A 15,158-nucleotide genomic window follows, 5' to 3' on the forward strand; every position below is an offset into this window, starting at 1 on the left:
ACCCCCCAAAATCTGCAACTAATACAAAGTTGGAAATAACAGCTCTGATTATTGAACCACCTCTCCCACCCCTATTGCACATACAACACACAATCCCAGTCCTATGTTCAATTTTAAAATAAAACAAGTTGATGCATTCAATTTTCTGTAACTTCATTCAGCTCTGGACTGCTGGCTTGTTTGGTGGCTTCTAGTGTGAGGAATACAGATTCTCATCAAACGGGCTTATAAGGATCTCTTTTCAGGATCAAAGGGTGTCTTTGTTTCTGGTTTTTTTTTTTCTTTCTCTCTCTAACATGGTGGTGTTTATTTTTGTACACATTATCCTTTTTGTTTGTTATCTAAGATGCCATAAAAATGTTGCTGTCAAAACTTCGTCACTGAGTCAAGCCCATTTGGTCTCTAGTTTCTCCGGGGAAGTCCGCTCTGAAGGTCCAGGCACCCTTTCCTGGGCTCAGCTGGTCTGGCTGGGGTGAGTTTCACCTCCCCACCACCTGGTCCCCCCCCCCGGGGAATTTGCCAGCCCCACCTCTCCTGTTATCAAGGGCTCTCTGGCCAGAGGGGGCTCTTTTGATTTCATCTTCAGGCACCTTCGCTGACCTCAGGAATGTTTGGCAGGAGGGAAAAAAATAAGAAAGGTCAGTTTCACTTGAGGACGGATGATCTCAGCGGTCATTTCCCACCAATGACCTGGCCATGACTCAGCTTTCACTCTTCTTGTGACTGCCGTCTTTGATAACATCCACATTCCACAGTAGCCAAATAGTGAGTTTTAGTGAATCTTGACATCAACAAGGACGTACTCAACCTCCAAGCCCTCCCGTCTCTGCCTCTTGTCTTTTCCCTTCAAAGGGTGAAATAGGCAAGGAGACCCAAAGTTACCTATTTCCTGGGTCCCAGTTTGACCTACATGGTGCTTTTAGGGGGAAGAATATGAGCAAACATTAAAAAAATGGGAAGATTTTATTTACCCACCTGGATCCCCATCTTCTGCCGGAGATGATGGAAGCCTAGCCAGGTAAGAGCCACTTTCCTCTGATACCACAACTGGCCAGAGATGAGTATCACTGCCTTTTTCTAGAGGAACTGCTCTGCTCATTTTTCCACAGTCTCCAGCATTCCCTACAGTTGACCCCCACTGAGGCCAAGTACTTCCCGCCCATCGTTATTGTACTTCCGTGTCTGTTTTTCTTACTCTCAGCCTCCGTTTCTCTCTATGTGATTTTTTTGGACTGTGTAGGCATTTGGATTTACACTCTCTACTCCACATAGCATTTTATTCCTGACATCTTAACTTTGGGGCTTTTGGTAATAATCCAGACTGCTAATAGTGCATTATTAGTAGCATGTTATGATAGTGTAAGATTACATTCGCTTCCTTTACCCCAGAATTATCACGTGGGATTTCTGTCTTTCCAGTAGCAAGGTGGTATTGCTTCTCACCTGGCAGAGGCTTGTGTTCACAGATGTCATTCTGTCAAGGTCTAGTAGGTGACACTTAGTATGGGACTTTTCTGCACTTTTCATGTGTATGAACTGTCTTGAATCTCAGGCCAGCTCTGAGATTGGGACATTTTATCATCTATCCTTTATAGATGGGAGACTCAAGGGGGCTAAGAGCTTACCTGAGACCACGAGTTTGGTCAGTGGTAGAGCCCAGAGGCAGTCCAGGGCTCCAACCTTCCAATTTACAGCACCCCTTCTTCCATCTTGTAAATGTTTTTTTTTGTTTTTCTTTTTTAAAGAGGTTTTTTTAAAATTTTTTTAATGTGGACCATTTTCTATTTTTCATTGAATTTGTTATGATATTGTTTCTGTTTATGTTTCAGATTTTTGGCCACAAGACACATGGAATCCAAGCTTCCAAACCAGGGATTGAACCCACATCCCCTGCAGTGGAAGGCGAAGTCTTAACCACTGGACCACCAGGGAAGTCCTGTCTCTCAAGGTTTTTAAAAAGATTTTTCTAGAATAGGATATATACATATATGGATGAGTTTCAAATATTAAAAAAAAAATTTGCAATAGTCATTTGCATTGAAGGAGAAAATTGATTGGTGTGCTCCCCTTCTCCCCATGTGTGACCTGATTCATTTCAGGACAATGATTTTGAACAGAATCACAGACATGGGGTAGCTTCATCAGTGCTTACATATATCTTTCTGAAAACTGAATCCATACCTACCAAGTATCCTACAGAAGAGAATAGGCCATCCATCTGAACTCTCTTTTTGGCTTCTGTCTCAATTTTTCTAAGAGAAATAACGCTCTTGTGAGGGTCCTATTTGCCCTGAAAATATTGAGATTAATTCAGTCTCTTCTAATTGAGCTCTCAGCATCTGAAAGTATTTTCGCCTCAGGGATCAACCCCTTACTTTGTCTGACTGTCTCCTTTAAAGGGCTGAGAGCCCAGTCTCCAGCCTTCACCCACTGGCTTTCAGGGTTGAAGTGAAAGTGAAAGTCACTCAGTCCTGTCTGACTCTTTGCGACCCCATGGACTATACAGTCCATGGCATTCTCCAGGCCAGAATACTGGAGTGGGTAGCTTTTCCCTTCTCCAGGGGATCTTCGCAACCCAGGGATCAAATGCAGGTCTCCCGCATTGCTGGTGGATTCTTTACCAACTGAGTCACAAAGTTGTCATCCCTAAAAGTTCAGATTGCATAAGGAATGACCATAAAATGATTTGAAGTCATAGGGAAGACTGAGCTGTAGATCTAGACTAAATGCGAAGATGTTCACTAGTGGTGACTGGTTACAATGGCAGAGAATTAGACAAAAACAGTATATTTGTTAAAAGAAAAAATGGTCTGTTGACTCTTGTTCACCATTGAAATTATTCTCAGAGTTGTCAGTTAGGACAAAAAATTCTAAAACGGAAATATAAGTGACAGAACTGGCTGCTGCCACCGACTTCTAAAGACGAGTGGACATGAAATGAAATGGCCTGGGACAGTAGCCAGGGGCTGCTTGTCAGCTGTTGTTCAACCCTCTCAGCACTAACCCCTCCATCTGCACTGTGACCCATATCTTCATTGTGTGTTTTATCTCACTTCTTGTCTCCATGTCATTCATTCTCTTTCTCTCTGCTGTTTTCCCTACTTTTGGGCCTAACCGAGTAAGAGACAGTGAGTGGCTTTGCTCACCCATCCCCCAGGTAGAAAGGTTAGCCTAGTGGCCAAGTTGATAGTGAACTGCAATGATTCTCACAGATTAAGTGTATCTGGCTCCAGAGTTGACCCAACGTATCAAAAAAGTGACCTGGGGCAAGTTACCCAATACACGTGTATTTTAACGAAGGCTAACTGAATGCGATCAGTCCTCCTCTAAGATTCCCAGATATTGTCTGCTTCTTCCCCATGCATGGCATTCTTCGATGACCTTTGTCTTACTTTGCTAGCACTGGCTCAGATACCTTAATTTTGACCTCTTGACTAGCTGGCCCGAGGCTGTTACCAACCCCACCCCTGTCTGCCCCCTCCAGGCCTCCGGTCCACATGACTTTGCTGCCCTTGGTTCTCCAGTCACTTACTCTGACTGAGTGCTGTCCATGTGGCCCTTCCTGTCAGCCTGGCTGGAGCCTGACCCCTCAAGGAGCCTGTCCTGCTTTGTTTCCATCTGCTGGAATCTAGTGCCTGACCCAGAGGAAGGCACAAAGGATGAAAAACTGGGTGAATCAGGGAACCAGTGAAATATATGTATTTGCTTTAAACCATCGGTAATGCACCTTTGGAAAATGTTGGAGGCAAGACACTTTCAAAAGTGCTGAGACGCTATGCAAAATCCTATTCTGATGACTGCGTGACAGTTTGCTGGATTAGCTATAGGTTTTAAAAGGTGTTCCGAGGGTCTGGAATGTTAATGAGACCCTGGTGGTGTTTCTCTAGTCTTCTTCATCCCTCGGCAGCAGAGTCCATTGTTGCAATTTAAACTTTCCTGTGTTTTGTGAGAGGTGACCTGTGCCCAGGTGGACTTTCTACGAAGCTGAAGAGGCTTCCGGTCCCACGTGAGCTCACGGGGGTGGGTATCGTGACTGTTTCCAGAAGGGGTGTCACTGCATGGGTTTAGGTGCTGACCCTCCCCCTCCCTGCCCCGGCTCTCCAGGCTGCGTCTCTGCTGCTTCAGATGCTGCAGGAATGTCTGAGACCTGCCTGAGGGGAAGTTAGGTGGGGAATATTAGAGATACCAAGGGAACATTTCATGCAAAGATGGGCTCGATAAAGGACAGAAATGGTATGGACCTAACAGAAGCAGAAGATATTAAGAAGAGGTGGCAAGAATACACAGAAGAACTGTACAAAAAAGATCTTCACGACCAAGATAATCACGATGGCATGATCACTCACCTAGAGCCAGACATCTTGGAATGTGAAGTCAAGTGGGCCTTAGAAATCATCACTACGAACAAAGCTAGTGGAGGTGATGGAATTCCAGTTGAGCTATTTCAAATCCTGAAAGATGATGCTGTGAAAGTGCTGCATTCAATATGCCAGCAAATTTGGAAAACTCAGCAGTGGCCACAGGACTGGAAAAGGTCAGTCTTCATTCCAATCCCAAAGAAAGGCAATGCCAAAGAAGGCTCAAACTACTGCACAATTGCACTCATCTCACATGCTAGTAAAGTCATGCTCAAAATTCTCTAAGCCAGGCTTCAGCAATATGTGAACTGTGAACTTCCAGATGTTCAAGCAGGTTTTAGCAAAGGCAGAGGTACCAGAGATCAAACTGCCAACATCCGCTGGATCATGGAGAAAGCAAGAGAGTTCCAGAAAAACATCTATTTCTGCTTCATTGACTATGTCAAAGCCTTTGACTGTGTGGATCACAATAATCACTGTGGAACATTCTGAAAGAGATGGGAATACCAGACCACCTGACCTACCTCTTGAGAAACCTGTATGCAGGTCAGGAAGCAACAGTTAGAACTGGACATGGAACAACAGACTGGTTCCAAATAGGAAAAGGAATACGTCAAGGTTGTATATTGTCACCTTGCTTATTTAACTTATATGCAGAGTACATCATGAGGAACGCTGGGCTGGAAGAAGCACAAGCTGGAATCAAGATTGCCGGGAGAAATATCAATAACCTCAGATGACACCACCCTTATGGCAGAAAGTGAAGAGGAACTCAAAGGCCTCTTGATGAAAGTGAAAGAGGAGAGTGAAAAGGTTGGCTTGAAACTCAACATTCAGAAAACAAAGATCATGGCATCTGGTCCCATCACTTCATGGGAAATAGATGGGGAAACAGTGGAAACAGTGTCAGACTTTATTTTTTTGGGCTCCAAAATCACTGCAGAGGCTGATTGCAGCCATGAAATTAAAAGACGCTTACTCCTTGGAAGGAAAGTTGTGACCAACCTAGATAGTATATTAAAAAGCAGAGACATTACTTTGCCAACCAAGGTCTGTCTAGTCAAGGCTATGGTTTTTCCCGTGGTCATGTATGGATGTGAGAGTTGGACTGTGAAGAAAGCTGATCGCCAAAGAATTGATGCTTTTGAACTGTGGTGTTGGAGAAGACTCTTGAGAGTCCCTTATACTGCAAGGAGATCCAACCAGTCCATTCTAAAGGAGATCAGTCCTGGGTATTCATTGGAAGGACTGATGCTAAAGCTGAAATTCCAATACTTTGGCCACCTCATGCAATGAGTTGACTCACTGGAAAAGACTCTGATGCTGGGAGGGATTGGGGGCGGGAGGAGAAGGGGATGACAGAGAATGAGATGGCTGGATGGCATCACTGACTCGATGGACATGAGTTTGAGTGACCTCCGGGAGTTGGTGATGGACAGGGAGGCCTGGTGTGCTGTGATTCATGGGGTCGCAAAGAGTCGGACATGACTGAGCGACTGAACTGAACTGAACTGATGCGATTTTCAGAGTCACTTGAGATGCCATTTTAGCACGTTTCAATCAAATTGGAAATTCCAGACTTCTGAATTTGAAGAGTACCTTTATTTAAAGGTTGATCTTCCCAAGTGGCGCTAGTGGTAAAGCAGATGCAAGAGACATGGGTTTTAATCCCTGGGTTGGGACGATCCCCTGGAGGAAAGCACAGTAACCTCCTCCAGTATTCTTGCCTGGAGAATCCCATGGAAAGGAGCCAGGTAGGCTACAGTCTACGGGGCCACAAAGATTCAGATACAACTGAATGAGCACAGCACAACACATTATTTAAAGGATATCTTTAAACTTATTTACAAAAAAAACTGAGAGGGAAAATTCAGACAACAATCAGCAGAAGATGAACCAAGAACAATCAGTAATAAGCAGTAACGTCGACAGAAATCATTCTCAAGTTGAGAAGTAAGGTGTATAAAATTTTTTCGAGTCAGACTGGAAGCCGTCATTCACTAAAAGGAAGAGGTAAGTTGCTAATAGAAGCAGTGAGTATTGTTTACAATTAATTATTCTGTATGAAAACATAACATGCCCTGAACTTTTTGCAGATTATAGGTTAAAGATGTTGATAGAGTTTCTCCAGAATTTGACAAGAAATGTAAATTATTTACCTGACATTATTAATTAGGAGTTGTGAAACTGAAAAGAATTTTTCTAAGCTTAGGCTGTTTAGAAATCAGCAACAGCAACAACTAGTTTTGATGACTCTTGCTAGAGGGAAGACAAGATTGTCTTCCTACCATCTCCAGGAAATTATGCTATAAAATTACTGCCATGGAGAGGCAATTCGAGAAGAGATAAGTAAAAAAAAAATCTGATAGAGTGATGTTAGAGTCGTAGGTCATTAATAAGTCAAACATAGTGGATTCTTCTGGAACTTGTGAAGTTTGTGGTGTTCCTCAGCTTTGTAACATTTATAATCTGTTTTGTTTTCTCTTTTCCAGTTGTCCTCTCACTCAGTCATGTCCGGCTCTTTGCGACCCCATAGACTGCAACATACCAGGCTGCTCTGTCCTTCACTACTTCCCAGAGCTTGCTCAAACTCATGTCCATTGAGTCGATGATGCCATCCAACCATCTCATCCTCTGTCATCCCCTTCTCCTCCTGCCCTCAGTGTTTCCTAGCATCAGGGTCTTTTCCAATGAGTTGGTTCTTTACATCAGGTGGCCAAAGTATTGAAGCATCAGTTTCAGCATCAGTCCTTCCAATGAATATCCAGGGCTGATTTCCTTTAGGATGGACTGGTTTGATCTCCTTGTAGTCCAAGGGACTCTCAAGAGTCTTCTCTAGCATCGCAATTAGAAAGCACCAGGTATTCAGCACTCAGCTTTCTTTATAGTCCAACTCTCACATTCATTCTTGACTTCTGGAAAAACCATAACTTTGACTAGATAGACCTTTGTCAGCCAAGTGATGTCTCTGCTTTTTAATACACTGTCTAAGTTTGTCATAGCTTTTCTTCCAAGGAGCTAGTGTCTTTTAATTTCATGGCTACCGTCACTATCTGCAGTGATTTTGGAGCCCAAGAAAATAAAATCTGTCACTTTCTCCCTATCTATTTGCCATGAAGTGATCTTGACTTTTATGTTGGCAGTTTGTATTCTTGTCCATAACATGGAACTTTTAAACTTTCAGTGGAACCCTTTCTGTGAATTTAGGGATCTGTGCATTGTACCACCGTCATAATCTCTAGTGTATTCAACAAGCCCAGCAAACCACTGGGGCCTTCCAGGAAGTTTCTCATTAGTGTTTTCGAAAGGCAGGGGCTATTAGGTGTCTCCTGGTAGCTCAGTGGTAACGAATTTGCTTGTCGTGCAGGAGACACAGGAGACATGGTTTTGACCCGTGAGTCGGGAAGATCCCTGGAGGAGGGCACGGCAGCCCACTCCAGTATTCTTGCCTGGAGAATCCCATGGACAGAGGAGCCTGGCGGGCTACAGTCCATAGGGTTGCAAAGAGTCACACGATTGAAATGACTGAGCACACAATAAACATGGGGGAAAAGGGGCACTCTGAGTCTTTTCTAAAAACCCTTTTGATGGAAAGTCCCTTCTTTGCTTATTTTCCCTGATTCCTGTCTTCTATTGTTCATAACAAAACAGAAGCAGAAACAAAGACTTAAAAGTCTGAACGATCACATTGCTGCAGAGGCCTTTGGACCTAGTCCTCAGTTAACTTCTGAGTACTAAAAAGGCAGGGCGTGGATTTCTGCTACTTTAAAATAATTAATAAACCTTCTCAGCAAATATTTTTCTCCTGGATTTCTTAGCAGTGGATAAATGGGCTCCAGCCTCTGATTCAGCTTTCACTGATAACTTGAGCTTAGTAAATGATAACTTTACTAGGACAAACAGCAAAGTGGGGATACCCATCCTCTATGGTGTGGAGATGGGCGTGATTCAGTGACCACATATCTTGGAAGTGGACATTGTTAGGAGAGCTTTATAGCCTCAGAGGCTTCAGCTTTGGCTAAGATCAGATAATGGGATAATTTCCTTATAATAGTGAGACTAATTCTCTTTGGCAAAAGCAGGAAAAAAAGGGGGAGAAAAACAACAAGATAGATCTCTCTTCTCGTTTAGTATTTAAAGTCCTGTGAGGTGCTTTCTTCAGGGAACGTGTGCTTGGTGAGAAGAGGTCAGGGATATGGCCAAGCACAGCTCGTTAGTGATGGGGGTGTGAGTCAAGTCATTTCAAACAACAGTTTAAAAGCTCATCTCTTGTAGATATTCTTCGGCATCTTAGGCTTCCTGTCGACCCAATTGGTCCCTCAGATCATTTGACGCGTTGCAGTCTCAGTTTAAGAATTGCTCCCATATTTGCGGAATGATGTCACTTACCCTCACATCCAGAGATCAAACAGGAGTCCCAGTGACTTACGAAAACCAGAGCTGGAGGTAGATCACTCCAGATCCAGTCTTTCTCTCCACCTGTCTTAAAACCTATGTGGTCCAGAAAGCCAGTCTCCTAAGGAATGTGAGGTCATGCCCTTTGATGGTATACAGTCCAGGACCAAAGAATCCGGCCAGAGCACAGGGACTGTAATTTTTTTTGTTCAGATTGGTACTTAGTTAGTCTTTGAGAGGTCAACTTGATTTAAAATTGTAGTCTGATGTACCGTCTTACAGGAGTGTGTATATTAACCTTTCACACGCTGAGAAATGATTTCTACAGCATTAGTTACAATAGCTTTGTAATTATGCTTTCCTTTACCTGGTTCTCTGGTCATTTCTTGGTTCATCGTTAACTTTGTCCACGAAGGTTTTTACAGAGTGGAGTCTAGAGTCGCTTCCACCATTGCAGTCATTTCTCCTGCCTGCCTTTTTGTCAATGACACATAAAACTGCAGAAGAAAAATTATGTTTCAATATATAGCTTTCATTATGCTTTTGATGTTTCTAATATTCCTTCCTAAATGCCGTAATTCCACACATTCCGCTTGTCACCTGACCTATGTAAACACGGACTCGTTTGGACGTTATTGCACAATTCTATCAAAATGCCAAGCAGAAAAAAAATGGCATCCAATATTCACCCCGGGGTATGAGCAAGGAACTTTGGTTTGATGTAGAAGCATTAATAATTTGATCACAGACAGGCATTTTTCAGCAGTGCACACAGATTGCCAGGAAAAGATCGTTCTTCTCTTGTGGACATGTTTACATCACATGCCTTCCACTAGCTGGGGAAATCTTGCACAGACAGTGCTGGGTCCACAGTTTCTCGATGGAGGGAGGGAGAAACACCCCCATGTGAATGTGAGCCTGTGCATCTCTCAGGACCTCAAATAAGTTGTTTCAAATCTAGAACAATGTCATCCTGACCAGCTCAGAAGACTGGGGAGGATCACCCTGGGCATTTCCCTGAATCACTTTCTCTCCCAACTCAGTTCTAAGGTCAGCTGTGAACATCGTGGTGTGTATGAGTTTGACACCAAATGCATGTATTAAAGATGAACTCTGACTTTTATTTGATGCTTTTGAACTGTGGTGTTGGAGAAGACGATTGAGATTTCCTTGGACTGCAAGGAGATCAAACCAGTCAATTCTAAAGGAAATCAGTCCTGAATATTCATTGGAAGGACTGATGCTGAACCTCCATTACTTTGGCCACCTGTGGCAAAGATCCAACTCACTGGAAAAGACCCTGATGCTGGGAAAGGCTGACGGCAGGAGGAGAAGAGGGTGACAGAGGATGAGATGGTTGGATGGCATCACTGACTCAACAGACATGAAACTGAGCAAACTCTGAGAGACAGTGGAAGACAGAAGAGCCTGGCTTGCTGCAGTTCGTTGGGTCACAAACAGTTAGACCTGACTGAGTGACTGATCAACAATAAGTCTGACCATGAAGTTCTAATCCTTTGTCACTGGGGAGTGTTTGCTCCCCCATCTGACTTCTAACTTTAGAACCACATAGCCCCCTCCCCGTGCCTCCAAACTTTGCCTCTGTCTGTTCTTCAGGAGTTGGTCAGGGTGGATGGCTGGGAGCAGGGATTACAGGTGGTGTTACAGGCTCTTGATCTCTTCTCTCTGGGCAACAATGGGAACTGTTAGAAATTTTAGGAGATAAGATATAGCAAGCGGTCATATGACTCTGTCCCTGAGCATGCACGTTCTTCTTTCCTTGCGTGAGTGGCCTCATGTAGATGGTAGCTTTATGACCTTCTCCACCTTTCCTGATGGCTCGCATGCTGCCTTCTGATCAGGGAGCTGGAAATGACGATCTGAGCAGGGCTTCTCTGTGCAACCCCTGTTCACAGAGGTGCAGAGGAAATGCAGGTGGGGGTCTACAGGGGGCCTGAGGGGACCATGTCCCTGTCTGGTGGGATCATTCCAGGCCTGGCTCCTGGGTTCTTTAGTCCAGGGAAACAGGGCTGTGATTGAAGAAATGCTGCTGGAGTTAAAGGGTCTGCTCTGACCCTTCTTCACCTGGAAAAGCCTTTTTTTGTGCAGGAGAAGGGGATGAGTCATTCTCTCCCAGTCCTCCTCCCAAGCCTTCTCCTCAAGGTCAAGCTTACCTGGCCCAAGGCCCAGGCTCCACAGAAGATGGGGGAAAGGAGGGGGTTTTTGACCTTCATCTCTGTGTGAAGTGAACCAGCTCGTGGGCATCAGTGGGGTTGGGATCCCCCAGGATGACACCACCTTCCCAGACAGCACTCCCTGGACACTTGTTTGCAGTCACAGGACTCACTTCATTTCAATTGTCCATGAAGATGTCTGTTTCCCCTTGCCAGGCAGGGAAGACTGCACACTGAAGGGTCTCATCTTATTTCCCTTTGTATCTCCAGCCTCAGCCTGCTGGTTAGTACCCAGGGGACCCATGTTCTTTAAAAAATTTGGGAACTTCTTAAAATACAATTTTACTGACAGAATGAACACAGATGTACTCTGGATGAAATCCTCACAGTGCAAGTCCAAGAAAAGACAGGATTTGTTAGGTACAAACACTGGAAAAGAAGACAGACACCCTGGTGTTTCCAGAGAAAGTGACAAGACACCGAGTGACCTAGGAGCTAGGTTTGCTGGGTCTGGGCAGATGGAGCAGACGGCCTGCCCTCCAGTGTGTGGAAGCTGGTTTTGACCACATTTCCTTCCATGGAGAGCGATAGGGAGGAAGGAAGAATTCAAAGCAGTCCAGGACAGACTGACAATGGTTTGTGCTAGAGATGGGGGCAGGAGCGGGTAGCCAGATCCTGCAGGGCTAGGAGTGTGATGGTGTCGTAACTCACCATTTACTCAGCACTGAGTTCTGGGCTTCTTTATCCATTTGCAACAGATGAAGGAGTGATCATCCATGATCAATGCATGTTGTTATTCAGTTGCTAAGTTGCAGCCATGAAATTAAAAGACGCTTGCTCCTTGGAAGGAAGGTTATGACCAACCTTGATAGTATATTAAAAAGCAGAGACATTACTTTGCCAACCAAGGTCTGTCTAGTCAAGGCAATGGTTTTTCCTGTGGTCATGTATGGATGTGAGAGTTGGACTGTGAAGAAGGCTGATCGCCGAAGAATCGATGCTTTTGAACTGTGGTGTTGGAGAAGACTCTTGAGAGTCCCTTATACTGCAAGGAGATCCAATCAGTCCATTCTAAAGGAGATCAATCCTGGATGTTCATTGGAGGGACTGATGCTAAAACTGAAACTGCAATACTTTGGCCACCTCATGCGACGAGTTGACTCACTGGAAAAGACTCTGATGCTGGGAAAGGTTGGGGGCGGGAGGAGAAGGGGACGACGGAGAATGACATGGCTGGATGGCATCACCAACTCTGTGGACATGAGTTTGAGTGAACTCCGGGAGTTGGTGATGGACAGGGAGGCCTGGCGTGCTGTGATTCATGGGGTCGCGGAGAGTCGGACACAACTGAGCGACTGAACTGAACTGAACTGAAGTTGTATATGACTCTCTGTGACCCCATGGACTATAGCATGCCAGGCTTTCCTGTCCTTCACTATGTCCCAGAGTTTGCTCAGATTCTTGTCCACTGAGTCGGTGATGCCATTCAACCATCTCATCCTCTGTTGTCCCCTTCTCCCACCTTCAATCGTTCCCAGCATCAGGACCAAAGTATTGGAATTTCAGTTTTAGCATCAGTCCTTCCAATGAATATTCAGAGTTGATTTCCTTTAGAATTGACTGGTTTGATCTCCTTGCCGTCCAAGGAACTCTCAAGAGTCTTCTCCAGCACCGCAATTTGAAAGCATCAGTTCTTTGGCTCTCAGCCTCCTACGTCTGTACATGACTACTGGAAAAACCAAAGCTTTGACTATACCTACCTTTGTCAGCAAAGTGACAAAGTGCTTTTTAATACACTGTCACTGTATAGACTATCAGTTATTGAGCCCTTATGTGCTTGAAGGGCTTTGAAGACATCAGCTTAGTTCAGCTGGTCCGTGTGGTACCCACTCCAATGGGCACTGTTATTATGAGCCCATTTTGAGGGACAGTGAGGTTAACCAGCCCAAGGTCGCCAGGATATTGTTGTTCTGAAATGGCGAGGTGGCAGAATGGCAGTGAAGAAGGACACAGACACTTGCCACAAATCATCTGATAGAGTCGGGTTTTCATCTACCTGTGTGTCCAGGTGAGGCTGAGAGATGTGTTCACTCACAGTGACTCACTCCTTACCTGTCACATCAGTGACATAAGTATTATATGGGATTTCCTCATAATCAAAAATTTTCACTTGAATATCTGCTGCTAACTCTAGTACTCTTGCCTAGAAAATCCCATGGATGGAGGAGCCTGGTAGGCTGCAGTCCGTGGGGTTGCTAAGGGTTGGACATGACTGAGCGACTTCACTTTCACTTTTCACTTTCACACATTGGAGAAGGAAATGGCAACCCACTCCAGTGTTCTTGCCTGGAGAATCCCAGGGATGGGGGAGCCTGGTGGGCTTCCGTCTATGGGGTCACACAGAGTCGGACACGACTGAAGTGACGCAGCAGCAGCAGCAACCCACATCTAACCTTCTTTCTTGTCCAAGATCAAGGGTCTACTAGCTCATTTGATTCAGTTTTCTCATTTGTTATATCAAGAAATTAATGGCTTTTCCCTCTGCTGCTGCTGCTGTGTAGTCACTTCAGTCGTGTCTGACTCTGCGCGACTCCATGGATTCCAGCCCACCAGGCTCCTCCATCCATGGGATTTTCCAGGCAAAAGTACTGGAGTGGGTTGCCATTGCCTTCTCCATGTCCCTCTGAGGAATGACGAATAATGTTGCATATAAAGTGGAGAGCTGTGTCTTTCCCAATCTAACTGCTCAGTAATTGTGAGCTAGTATTATTATTAGCAAATAAGAAAGTGCATTTTGTACCATTAGCATGTTCTTAGATGCTTATCCTAAATGTATTATTTTTTTTAAAAAGTTACTGAATAGTTTCTTCACCTCTTTGTATTGCATCAACAATAAGGCCACAAATAAGGCCTACTTGCTTTCCATATAAAACTGAGGCCCTCCTCAGAGACAAATACAACTGTAGTATAAACATCTCCCTTCAAAAGGGTTTAGACTGTTGGAAAGCTCTGTTGGAAATACCCAGATGTCACAAAATTGTTACTTAAACGTAGTCCAGGAGTCCAAGGAGATTCAGGTGGAGAAATGTCTCTTTGGTCCGCTTCCAGTGAGCAGAACCATGATAATCTCTGACTCCTTGGTCCACAGTGCAAGGTGCCGCTGTCCTTTCCCAGGAGGAGGCAGAGACCCAGGGAGGTCCAGCTGCTTGCTCAGGACCTCAGGCTTGTGTGTCAAGCTGGGACTTGAGACCTTTGCAGCCAATGCTCCACCCGACCCCTGCCATGCCCCTCTACGGACTCAGGCTGTGTGGGTTAGCAGTAGATTTGGAGTGTATGCATTAGTGTGTGTGTGTGAATGCAGCATCTCTGTGTAGGTCCCATAGCAAATGCGTTGACTTGCATGGTTTTCAGTGACAGACACTTTGTTAAGAAGATACATTGCATCTTTCCTTCGCTTGACAGGTTTCAGCCTTTTTTTGGGAAATAGTACAGTTAGGATGAAAGCCTAAGAATATGCCAAATTTATGTAAACCGTGAAAAAGAATTTCCAAGAATTTGAAGAGACCTTCCCTTCTCTTTTGGTAAATAATGATCTTTGGGGGAGACCCGGCTTTGTGTCTCTGGATAGCTGGCGGGTGCTCAGATAGCTGAGAGAACAGCTCAGGGCCACCTCCAGCTCTGCTGTAGCCTGGTGAGTTCACAGAGGTTTACGTTCAGTTTTAGCTATATTGGCCATCCCGTGGGATGTTGTCATTTCCGTAAGGGCTTCCCCAGTGGCTCAGATGGGTAAAAAATCTGCCTGCAATGCAGGAGACCTGGATTTGATCCCTGGGTCAGGAAGATCCCCTGGAGAAGGGAATGGCAACCTCCTCTGATATTATTATCTGGAGAATCCCCTGGACAGAGGAGCCTGGCAGGCTACAGTCCATGGGGTCTCAGAGAGACGGGCACGACGGAGCAGCCAACACCATACATAAATTTGCCTTCATCTTCCACGAGACAAGATCCTGGAAATCTGGCATTGTGTGGCTCCTTTCTCTCTCCCCAGCCAGGCTTTTCAGAAACCTCCCTGCCCATTCCAAACAGGAAGTTTGGGCAGCAGTGGTACAAATGGCCCCGCATTATGTGGGATGTCACCCATTGTTGTCGGGACAAAGACATCCTGAAATTAGGACAAAGGCTTCAATCCACCAGGGTCTGGACCCTTCAATAGCCCCACATTGTATCTGGG

General features: G+C 44.9%; 1 long non-coding RNA gene across 1 annotated transcript; it reads left to right on the top strand.

Moving 5' to 3' along the window:
• Positions 1-205: 205 nt before the first annotated feature.
• LOC148775421 (uncharacterized) lies at positions 206-11,063 on the top strand. Its single transcript, XR_016039234.1, has 3 exons — positions 206-1,018; positions 1,830-1,948; positions 6,851-11,063. It is a non-coding gene; the product is annotated as an uncharacterized LOC148775421 (long non-coding RNA).
• Positions 11,064-15,158: the final 4,095 nt, after the last annotated feature.

Source organism: Moschus berezovskii, chromosome 15 (genome assembly GCF_049115385.1).
Source record: "Moschus berezovskii isolate FMDL1 chromosome 15, NW_MosBer_1.0, whole genome shotgun sequence".
NCBI lineage: Eukaryota > Metazoa > Chordata > Mammalia > Artiodactyla > Moschidae > Moschus > Moschus berezovskii.